Below are 11,610 nucleotides of genomic sequence, written 5' to 3'. Positions count from 1 at the left end.
GGGGGTGGGGGCAGGTAGAGGCTAATTGATCCTATCCATCCCTGAACCCATCCACCCTGCACCCACTGCCATGGGTGCCAGGTGGAGTGGGCAAGTGGGTGGGAAGGTCCCCATGGAGACTGGCCATGGGCAGGATGCCCTTAGCTGGGCAAATGGGATGGGGCCGGGGGCAGGCAGGCAGTGGCATCCACGAGCAGGACCAGCAGGCAGGGCTGGGGCTGAGGTCAGGATCACAGAGCAGTGACGGTACAAGGCCAGGACCTGGGGCAGAGCCATGACCCACTCCTCACACGTCCCTGTGATGGGCACTGGCTCCAAGTGCCCTGCCCTGGAGGCCGCACCCACCTACCCCCGGCCATGGGAGCAAAGCAGATGGGACGGGGTGCCCGGGCAGCAGGGTCAAGTCCAGCAGCAGTGACGGAGACACTGGCAGCAGCAGCCTGAAGTATGAGGGGAGAGCGAGTCACCAGTGCATGGGCTGTCGGGAAGTCGAGTCTGGCCACCGCACCACCCAGCCCTGTGGACTACAGATCATGGCATGCCCAAGACCCACACACAGGGACAGGGCGGGTTGGACTCTGCAGCACTTCTGCGCCCTGGGACCGGCTGCGTGCACCACACTGGGCAGGGCCAGGCCAAGGGATCTGCTGCAGGCCAGACAGCATCACTTGGTGGGCCAGATTCTCCCCGCGAGCTGCATTTTGCTCACCCCTGGGTCAAAATATCTTATTTTTATCCAGTTCCTGGAACAAGGATTGTGTAACACTCCGAGAACCCTTCAGTATTGAGGGTTGTACTCTAATAACCCACAAATACAAGGCATTGTACTATAAGAACAAGGACTACTCCATTTAACCGCAGTTTACTATGGCATAATATGTTGGATAAAGCTGTCGAACGGTGTACTTAGTGAGCTCTGGATATCAAAGCAGCTGTTTGGGTTTTTTTTCCCTGAGGGCAATCATTGCAATGTTTTGCATTACAAACGCTGAGTGTGTCCCTTACACTCGCAAACATTATGCTGTACAAGAGATGAAAGCTACAAGAAATTAAAAATCCCAATAATGCACCAGCAGGAAATTTAAACTTTTGCAAGTTTACGGTAGGCACTAGATCATTAATAAAAAGTAATTAATAATTCATTCATTGAACTTTTGAGCAAATAAATTATCCAGGAGTACCCAAGTAGTTATCAGGTTGGTTGAATAATTAAAAATATATCAATTTATTCAATCAACAGTGGCAAAAATTGGAAAATACATTGAGTCTGAGTCCCTTCTGATTTGCACCAATTCTACAACAGAATCTAGGCTTCAGAGGATTTTCTCCTGGCTTATGCTTCTGTATTGCAAGTACATCAGACCCGGCACTCAGTAGAGAGACATGAAGTGGCTCTCCTCCTCACCCAAACTCCAAATGAGGATAACAAAGACTACATTTACCATGATGTGTTTGCCATATGTTTGCCCCCAGATTGAGGGAAGTGATTCTTCCCCTCTATTCAGCACTGGGGAGGCCACATCTGTAGTCCGGTGTCCAGTTTTGGGCCCCCCACTACAAAGGGGACAAATTGGAGAGAGCCAAGTGCAGGGCAATAAAAATGGTTGAGGCATGTGACTTGTGAGAAGAGGCTAAAGTAACTGGGCTTACTGAGCCCCTATACACATGATAGACCTCTGCTCCAATGTGTGCCAATTAGATTGAGTCTGCTGGAGCGTGTTAATTATCGTGCTCCAGCAGCCTCCGCGTCACATGGATTCAGCGTCCCCATGTTTCAAAATAGTGGCGGGGCACTTTAAATAAAGCTCATCAAAGAAGCTTTAGTTAACATGCTCCCATCAGCATTTTGAAGCACGGGATGCTGAATATATGCGATGCTGCGGGCACTTTAATTAGAGTGGCTCTGAAAGAGTCTGCAAGGAATCACAGTCCACACTCCCTGCCCCAAACTCAGTTTATGTTTACTTGTCCAACCTGGCCCCACGTTGAGCCAGCTGAATAAAACTGTGTGGGCAAGGAGTTGACGTAAGACTGTCAAATGGATAGGGCTGGGATCGTGGGGAAACCACCAAAGCCAGGAAAGTAAAATCCCCTCTCTGCACCCTAGGCAGCAAAGAGGCAATTCACAATGACAGAAGACACACTATAGGATCTTCTAGGACCCGCTGTCCTCTAACATCAGCTCTGGATCATTAACCGGTCCGTTTGTGGATTCCAGGCTGCGAAGTGCCAGCTCTCATGGACTTGGGAGTCACTTTACACTGAGACGTGCTTCCATGGACATTCAGCAGACTTGTGCACGGCCCTAGCCCAATAGGTAATGAACCATGCTGACATAGCCAAAAGGGAACCACAGAAGGAACATAGCGCACGCGGTCCAATAACCGGTTAGTCTCAGGATAAGAGAGGAAGAAAACACTAGGAAAAAATCCAGGTCCTTAACAGAAATGTGGAAATGTCCTCCACTCCAGAAAAACATGGGATACTACAGGGACTCATTTGTGAAAACAAGGTGCTAAAAGGTCTTGGGAGGGTTTCAGCAGGGCAAAAATCTTGAAGAACTACAGGGAGCCCAGCATCTCTTTTGCTGGGGAGCTGGGAGTAACAAAAAAAAAGTCAATATAGTGTCCTTAAAGATGCAGCCTTGCTAGCTACCCGGATGACTTGCTAGCTATTCCATGTCACCCTGTTCATAGCTAGGGGTGACTAAGGTGCACCCCTGACCATGGGGTTGTGTACAAGCTGCACTGTTCCAGGAATGGACCTGGAAGGCAAACTGTAGCTGAGATACAAACTTCCTTGACTTGCCTTTGCTCCAGAAAGGGGTAGACAACACCATCAGCAAATTAGGGAATGCCCTGGGCCATCTGTACAACATGCAAAGAGGTCACCGTGGCAAAGCTCCACCAGTGCCCGAGCTAGTGCCTGCCTGCTTCTTCCTCCCTGGATGCAGTGCCTGAGGAACCTATGTCCAGGTCATCATAATGCCCCTACAGGCACAAATTGTAGTCCAAGGCAGAGTCTAATAAGCTCTTCAGAGCTGGAATGTGTCTAATTACATATCTGTAAAATGCCTAGCATGCTTTGGGGCACTGTAAAAATAAACAAATTAATGCTCATTAGGCATGGAAAATGTCAGGCTACAGGTGTTAAAGAAGAGTGAATGTAATTATTACTATTATTACAGGTCTCAGCACATAGCTACCCAACATGCTTTTGCAAGAAGAAAAGACTGAGTGGAATAAAAAAAACTTGAAAAATTAGTTCATTAATTTTTTTCCACTCTCATCTTGCAGGGTTCGACAACGGCCTCCCCTTTCCCGTCAGCTCAGATCCGCCGATGGGGAGTGAGACTCTATCTGTACTTGGGAGATGTTGATTTGTTGCTGTGTTTTTGTTTTCAAGCTGGAATTGGTGCCACTGAGATGGATGTGCGATGTCAGCATCACTTTTCACCCAAAATGCATTTTTGTAGCCTCGCGTAGCAACTCTAACAGCCCTGCCAAAAGTTGCCACCGTGAGTGTATTTCACCGAACAAGGCTTTGAAATGTCAACGGGATACAGCTGATGGTTCTTGAAGTATAAATATTGAAGTCTTATTGCAGCCAACTGAAATTATCTTTGAAGCCAGCTTCCCTTGTTAGTGTTTTTAGCTCGGGAGCAATACAAATAAATAAATAAATATATTTTTCGAAAGCCAGACTAAGGACCAATTCGACAGGCTTAGGAGTGCTGTCCTGAGTAAGTAGTCCATGATTTTAGAAAGAACAAGTCAAGAACTGAGCTTCTTCTCCTTATCGGTTTAGGCAAGTGAATCTAGCCCTTGGCTTAATCAGGTGTATAGTTGACTTGGAAGACGCTGGTAATTGGCTTTCCTTTAGCAAGTAGATACCATCATTTTCTACGTGAACAGGAATACAGGTAATCCAGGGGTGAATTCTGAAAGCAATTTACCATTCAACGCATCAAGAAATCAAAGATCAAAAACCCTTAAATCACAAAAAACCCATAGATCAAAAAAAAAAACCCAAAAACCATAATGCACACTTCATAAATCCAAAAAAAAAAAAAATCCATATGGGGTATGGGAAGTTTGAACTATTACTCACTGGGTGTTTCTACACATGCATTTATGCCAGCTTAAATTTACTGCACAATAAGTTTAACGCCCAGTGAGTAAGTTACTGCACAGTAAGCAAGAATAGGCTGGTGTCTACATGTGCAGGCATTAAAGCATGTTATTGCTGTGTGCGGACTGACTTGGGACTAAAGTTAGTCCCAAGTCAATCCACACACACAGTGTTACTGCACAGTAAGCTGTCTACATGTGCATTACTGTGCAGTAACTAATAGGATATAAATTTGATGCTTTCATGATGCAGGTATCAAATTTACACTCAAGTTGGCCTAAATCACCATATTTACTGCACGGTTAAGACATGCATGCGTAGACACGTGCCCATACTGTGCAGTAATTTTGGTTACTGCGCAGTAAATATGAACATTTAGATGCACCCATCTAGTACAAAAACACTACAGTCCAGTAGTGGAAAAACAATTAACAGGGTTTAAGTTAATACTCATCTGATGAAGTAAGTTTGTGTATACAAAATCATGGATTTACGTGCAATGGAAAAATGCATACATATTTTATTTTGTTTACTGGTGCATTGCTAACACAGGCAGAAGCAGCAATGCATTATTTCATTGAAATGTCATTTTCAATTCAATTAAGTTGCCCCACAATTGATGTTTGTCTCCCCTAGAAAAAAGATGCAGGTATTTAAAAAAGCTACAGAATAGGAACATTTTATTGCATTCTTTTTGCCAAAAACAACTCTCCATTTTAAAAAAAATGAACAACAATCTTAGCTTCATAGTAGTTCACAGAAAATATAAAGCAGTTTTGACACATTTCATTTATCATCTGGTCTTAACTCTTAGAACTTGGGATAAACTGTGAAGTTAACTTTGTCGGACTCACTATTCACTGGCACTGCAATGTTTAGTCCAAAGTTGGCCATACCTTCTTGTGTCTTGCTTTCCAATCCAATGGAAACGTACTGTTTCCTCCATATTTCAAGGAAAGCTTATAATGGAGCCAATCAGCTGAAAGGATGAATCTATAGTGACTTTTGAGTGCCTGCTGCAGGTGCTGAGGCCAAATCAGTGAAAGTATGGAGGATATAATGCATTAGCGTTTGGTTGGGTTTTTTCCTGCAGAGCCCAGCTGTCCAAAATGTAAAACTCATCCAGTGTTAAGAATCCTCTCCTGCCATCTTCCTCTTCCTCTCTTCCAGGAATCTTCTCTGTTTTCTCCTGTCCACATCAAAAAGCAGGCAGGTTGCTGTTTTCAAGCTACCTGAATGGCAACCGCCCAACTTCCAAACGCTGAACAAGGCCGTGGCACCTCTACCAAAATAGACATCATTTGATGAGGGGTAAACTCAACTTGTTCATTCGTATGGAAATTATCATGACCTTGAACTATCATATTTTCTGCATAGTTGCAACGTGATTAAAACTGCTGTTTCTGTCTCGTATAGCAACATTTCAAACCCGCTAGAACAGCCCACGCTTCTATAATGTTGCCACTTATGTACCCAATGGGGGAGGAGCAGCACATAATTAAAATCAGACTCTTAGCAGATGACTCTGACAACGGATGCTTTCAATACACGGTAAGAAATGTATTCATAGCATTTGATTGTCAAAAATATGTGTTTATAGCCATTGTCGTACATACAGTTGACTTACTATTAAAGGATATACAATTACAATAGCAGAGTGAACAAAGGCAGGCTCAAAATCTTTAATATGCAGATCTGATCTGGAAATGCCACAAAATACATGGTCTGTGCAATTTGCAAGCAGGTGCTATTTTGCCACTATAGCACATCAGCACTGCCTGAGCACATACCCAGAATCATTCAGGTGTATTTGATGATGCTGCTCTTGCTTCAATAGATTGTGAATGATGAAGGCGTGTTACATAGTAAATGTTAGCTGCTCAAACATTCTCTCTCGCCTATCCCCTTTTAATTTAAAAGGGAAATGAAAAAAAACAAAACAATAACTTGCAAATTTCTCTGAAGAGCAGCTGGTGGGAAGCAAACTGTGTGTGACCTGTAGCCCTCGAGGAGGATGTTAGCGTCCGGACTAAGGGTTGCAACATGCAAATGACTCCCACAAAGTGAACTGCATTTCCATCTGCCTCTACCAATTCCAATTTTCCTCAAGCCACTCAATCTGCCAATTAACCGGGGAAGGGTTGTGCTGTGACCAAGTTGACCCAAAGCTCTTCGACTCTGCAAAAAGTTTTTGAAAATCAATGCCAAGCATTTATCAAGATGAGAGATTATATTCTCCCTGCCTATCTCAGGTGTCCAGCTCTCCTGCAATGCCTGACCTCAGATCTTGATAATTAGACACGTGGGCTGCATTCCCACCGGTACCTCCAAAACTTGGGCTTTTATTTTTCTGTCTTTCTGACTGCTAGCCAGAAACTGAATAATCACTGATATACTTTCCATGCCCTTCCCCCTTACCTCTTCTTAGCTACTAAATCTCTCTCCCAGGTTGTGAAACTCAGATCAGCAGGGTGTGCCTGATGGATGACTTGTTCCCTCACATAGGCAGCGTATTGCAGCTAGGAAGTGAAAAAAAATATATGTGAGTAATATATAACCAGAAACCTGAGAACATGTTTGGTGCATGTGTGTACACACACACACACACACATATAATTATGTGTGCATACACACACACACATACATACACATAAACATATATGTTGCAAAATGACCTTCCAATCAGAATGGAATTTAATTTTGATACAATTTTTTTTTTCAAAGACACTTCAAATTTCAGTTTGGGGTTTTAATTTTTAGCCGCAAAAAAGCAGGATATTAAAAAAAACCCAACAGATTTACCCTAAATATAAGCTGACATTTAAAAAAAAGACGAGCCAAATAACGTGTTTTATGATACGAACAAAGGAATTCCTCCATTCAGAAAACTGCCACTTAGGGTCAAAAGTCTTTAAGAAAATAATTAAATAAAGGGTATAATTGTATTACTTTTGAGTGCTGACATTACATCTGGCCTGGCCCAGAACAGATGAACCCAGAAGCATTGCTAACCCCAGAAAATTATGTTCACTGACAATCTGCAAACTTTTTACTGACAACCAAACTTATTTACTGATATATGCTTTATATAATGTCAATATAACCATTCTTCCAAGCCCCGGACAGTTGTAACAAGTGCTAGGTTCAAGTTTAGGTATTTGACACCGGCTTTCTAAATCTGGCTTGAGCCCCCTACCCAGAAACCTGGGGAAATAAATTTTAACTGGATTTATAAACAGAACACACTTTGCTTGCAAGCAATGTTCAACTAAAGCAGGGTTTATTACAAGGGATAAAGAGATAAATATACACCCTTAGAGAAAATCTTAACCATTAAACAATAAAGTGAAACCCAAACAGGATGCAGGATGCTGAGCTGTGCTAAGCTGCACTTTCACTCAGACATAAGAGGCACTGACAGATGTGCAACCCCCCTACCCCCCCACCCCACTCTAAATCATGGTGCTTTACTTAAAGCACCATGAATTAAAGTGCTTCCCCCCACCAACTCAATACATGTCTGCCTGTTGGGTTGGCAGAGGGGGGTATTAAGCCTACCTCGAGCAGAGGAGCCACTTCTCTCCTCTAGCCCTGCCCCCTACCCTCAGCTCCAGTGCTGTCTGCCAAAAGAGAGGGGGAGAGGGGTGTGACAGCAAACTGCTGGCTGGGGTCTGCTAAGCCTGAGCTAAAGGGCGGACACTGTGGAGGGGGGGACTCCAATCCACTCACTTCCCCTCCAACTCAGGCAAGGCAAACCCCGGACAACATCTCATTCCCCCTACCCTCTCCCCCGTCTCTTCCTGTAGATAGCCCAGCCCCGATCAAGTCAGAAAGTAACCCTAGGGAACACAAGTTCCCTAAGATCTCTTTAACAGTTTCTTTTCTTCCATTTTTCTGAGCAGTGACAGGGACATCCCCCCCACTGGGAATCGGGACGGACCCAGGGGAGGTGCAGCCAGGCCCAGGGTCAGTGAGGACCTAGTCAGGGAACTTCTGGAGGGACTAGATGTGTTCAAATCAGCAGGTTCTGATGGTCTCCACCCCAGAGTGCTGAGGGAACTGGCAGAGGTCATTGCAGGACCCCTGGCACAGCTTTATGAGCACTCATAGTACTCTGGTGAGGTGCCAGATGACTGGAAAAGGGCCAATGTGATCCCCATTTTCAAAAAAGGGAGGAAAGAGGACCCAGGAAACTATAGGCCCATTAGTCTGTCCTTGGTCTGGGCAAGCTCTTTAAGAAAATTATCCAGGAGCACATCTGCAAGGGACCAGCAGGGGATATTATGCTTAGAGACAACCAACACGGCTTCATTAAAGGCAGGTCCTGTCAGACCAACCTGGTGGCCTTCTACGACCAGGTCACAAAAGCCCTGGATGCAGGTGTCGCAGTGGACATAGTCTTTTTGGACTTTAGGAAGGCCTTCAACGCTGTCTCTCACCCCATCCTCATTAAAAAATTAGGCAACTGTGGTGTTGACGCCTACACAGCCAGATGGGTCACAAATTGGCTGGAGGGCCGTACCCAGAGAGTGGTGCTGGACGGGTCATTTTCGACCTGGAGAGATGTGGGCAGAGGGGTTCCCCCAGGGCTCGGTCCTCAGGCCCCCACTGTTCAATATCTTCATCAGCAATTTGGACGAGGGGGTGAAAAGCACCCTGTTCAAGTTCACAGAGGACACTAAGATGTGGGGAGAAGTGAGCACGCTAGAAGAGAGAGACAGGCTGCAATTAGATCTCAACAGGTTATAGAGGTGGGCGGACAAGAATAGGATGGGTTTCAATACGGACAAGTGCAAGGTACTGCACCTGGGGAGGAAGAACCAGCAGCAGACCTACAGGCTGGGGAACTCCCTTCTTGTCAGTGCAGAGGCAGAAAAGGATCTTGGAGTCATTATTGATGCCAAAATGAACATGGGCCGGCAGTGTGGGGACACAAACTGCACCTTGTCATGCATCCATAGATGCATCATGAGCAGGTCCAAGGAGGTGATCCTCCCCCTCTGTGCAGCACTGGTCAGGCTGCAGTTGAAGTACTGCGTCCAGTTCTGGGTGCCACACTTCAGGAGGTATGTGGACAGCATGGAGAGGGTCCAGAGAAGGGCCACTCGCATGATCAGGGGGCAGCAGGGCAGGCCCTATGAAGAGAGGCTAAGGGACCTGAACCTGTTCAGCCTCCACAAGAGAAGGCTGAGGGGGGATCTAGTGGCCATTTACAAACTAGTCAGAGGGGACCAGCAGGCACTGGGGGAGTCCCTGTTCCCCCGAGCACTACCAGGAGTGACTAGAAAAAACAGTCACAAGCTGGCAGAGGGTAGATTCAGGCTAGATATCAGGAGGCGCTACTTCACAGTCAGGACGGCTAGGATCTGGAACCAACTTCCAAGAGAAGTGGTGCTGGCTCCTACCCTGGGGAGAAGTGAGCACACTGGAAGAGAGGGACAGGCTGCAACTAGATCTCAACAGGTTATAGAGGTGGACAGATGAGAATAGAATGAGGTTCAATATGGACAAGTGTAAGGTACTGCATCTGGGGAGGAAAAACCAGTAGCATACCTACAGGCTGGGGAACTCTCTTCTTGTCAGCACAGAGGCAGAAAAAGATCTTGGAGTCACTATTGATTCCAAGATGAACATGGGCCGCCAATGTGGGGACATGGTCAGGAAGGCCAACCGCACCTTGTCATGCATCCATAAATGCATCACAAGCGGGTCCAAGGAGGTGATCCTCCCCCTCTATGTGACACTGGTCAGGCCACAGTTGGAGTACTGCGTCTAGTTCTGGGTGCCGCACTTCAGAAGGGATGTGGACAGCATTGAGAGGGTCCAGAGGAGGGCCACTCACACGATCAAGGGGCAGCTGAGGAGAGACTATGGGACCTGAACCTGTTCAGCCTCCACAAGAGAAGCCTGAGAGGGGATCTGGTGGCCACCTACAAACTTGCCAAGGGGGACCAGCAAGCAATGGGAAAGTCCCTGTTCCCCTGAGCATTACCGGGAGTTACAAGGAATAACAGCCATAAGCTGACTGAGAGTAGGTTCAAGCTAGACATCAGGAAGCGTTACTTCACAGTCAAGGTGGCTAGGAGCTGGAACCAACTTCCTAGGGAAGTGGTGCTCGCCCCTACCCTGGGGATCTTCAAAAGGTGGTTAGACAATCACCTAGCCAGGGTCATTTGACCCCAGCATTGACTCCATGGCAGGGGGTCAGACTTGATGACCTACTTAGGTCCCTTCTGACCGTACCAACTATGAAACTATGAAACTAAGATGCTCCCAAGTGGTGTGCCTTCATCTAATCTTTCATTTGATGAATATCGGCTCATCACAGGGTACGGCCTTGGCCCTCAGCAGCCAGGTGTCCTATAGGTGCACACCATGAGGAGACTGGACCCTCTTGGTCTGAACGCTGGGCCTGGATTGCCTGCTTCTCACCTGCCATGTCTTGATATTGAATAATGCTGAGTCGGGATGTGATCTTCCAGCTAAGCGTTCACCCTCTGAGGTTCATCAGGCCAGTCCTTTCCATGGGGCTCCTACCTCTCCTCACACCCCATCAACACACCAACCAGACTGGAATCATGATGGCCAGGCATAGTGTCTGCTTCCAACCAGCATTTCAGCTTCACTGTCCCTCAGCTTGGGGCTATCTTTGAGCCCAGTCCAACAGGCTGTACTACTCACTAGCAATGGAACAATGCCTGCTTACAGTTGCTCAGCAAAACTTCTAGAAATGAATTCAGATGGGTGTCCTGGCCTCAGGGTTTCCTGAGACCAAGGGTCCTGGTCTTTCAAAGTAAATTACAGCTCTAACTGAGCACTAGTTCCCTACTGCCAGGGTTACTCAGCTCAATCAAAGATAATAGGAATAAGATAAAATAATAAAGGAAAATATTCTTCAGCCAAGTCAACTGGCCCAGACTTCTTTCAGTCATCGTCCTGCTAAGTAAACAAAGTGCCCCTTGATTTCTCATGGAGTCTGCTGACCCTCTGCCTGAGGGCAAACCCTTAGCCTAAGGTTGTATTTAATTAGTTCCAGTCCAGCCCCTCCTGGGACTTCTCCAGGGCACAGGGTGGGTCTTACCCAGTGATCTCCACTCAGGGTCCCCTTAGGACAGACTGATTGTTCCCACTCTACAGGGATTGTTGGGGCCAGCTGTGCCCACATTCCCTGCTGGAGCATAAGAAAAAAGAAAAAAACAAAATAAAAGAAAATATCCCTAGAATTTACTGGGGCCGTTCCCTCCAGCACTGGTCCTCCTCAATGCCTGCAGACTCTGGTGAGGTTCCCCCAGTGACTCCCAATGCTACCGCCTTCATCAGGCAGCATGTGGGACTACCAGGGTCTCCTCTGAGCTCCCCGGTTCCAGGCCAGCTCCCTTCTCCATCCTCCAGGGATCTGGCTGCGACATCAGGCTGCGTTGCCCAATCCAGCATCTTTGACTTGTAATCTGGCACCACTTTTGGAAATACACCTGGGGC

General features: G+C 46.5%; 1 long non-coding RNA gene across 1 annotated transcript in view; it reads right to left on the bottom strand.

Moving 5' to 3' along the window:
* Positions 1 to 4,648: 4,648 nt before the first annotated feature.
* LOC109285280 (uncharacterized) overlaps positions 4,649 to 11,610 on the bottom strand; it is a 279,369-nt gene continuing 272,407 nt past the window's right edge. Inside the window, exons 3-4 of the long non-coding RNA XR_009460336.1 lie at positions 6,550 to 6,650; positions 4,649 to 6,309 (exon numbers count right to left, since the gene is read on the bottom strand). This is a non-coding gene — a long non-coding RNA (uncharacterized LOC109285280). The remainder of the gene's footprint in view (positions 6,310 to 6,549; positions 6,651 to 11,610) is intronic.

The sequence above is a fragment of the Alligator mississippiensis genome, chromosome 2, assembly GCF_030867095.1.
Source record: "Alligator mississippiensis isolate rAllMis1 chromosome 2, rAllMis1, whole genome shotgun sequence".
Classification (NCBI taxonomy): domain Eukaryota; kingdom Metazoa; phylum Chordata; order Crocodylia; family Alligatoridae; genus Alligator; species Alligator mississippiensis.
Note: the sequence above shows the minus strand (reverse complement) of the source record. Positions and strands in the feature narration are given on the sequence as shown.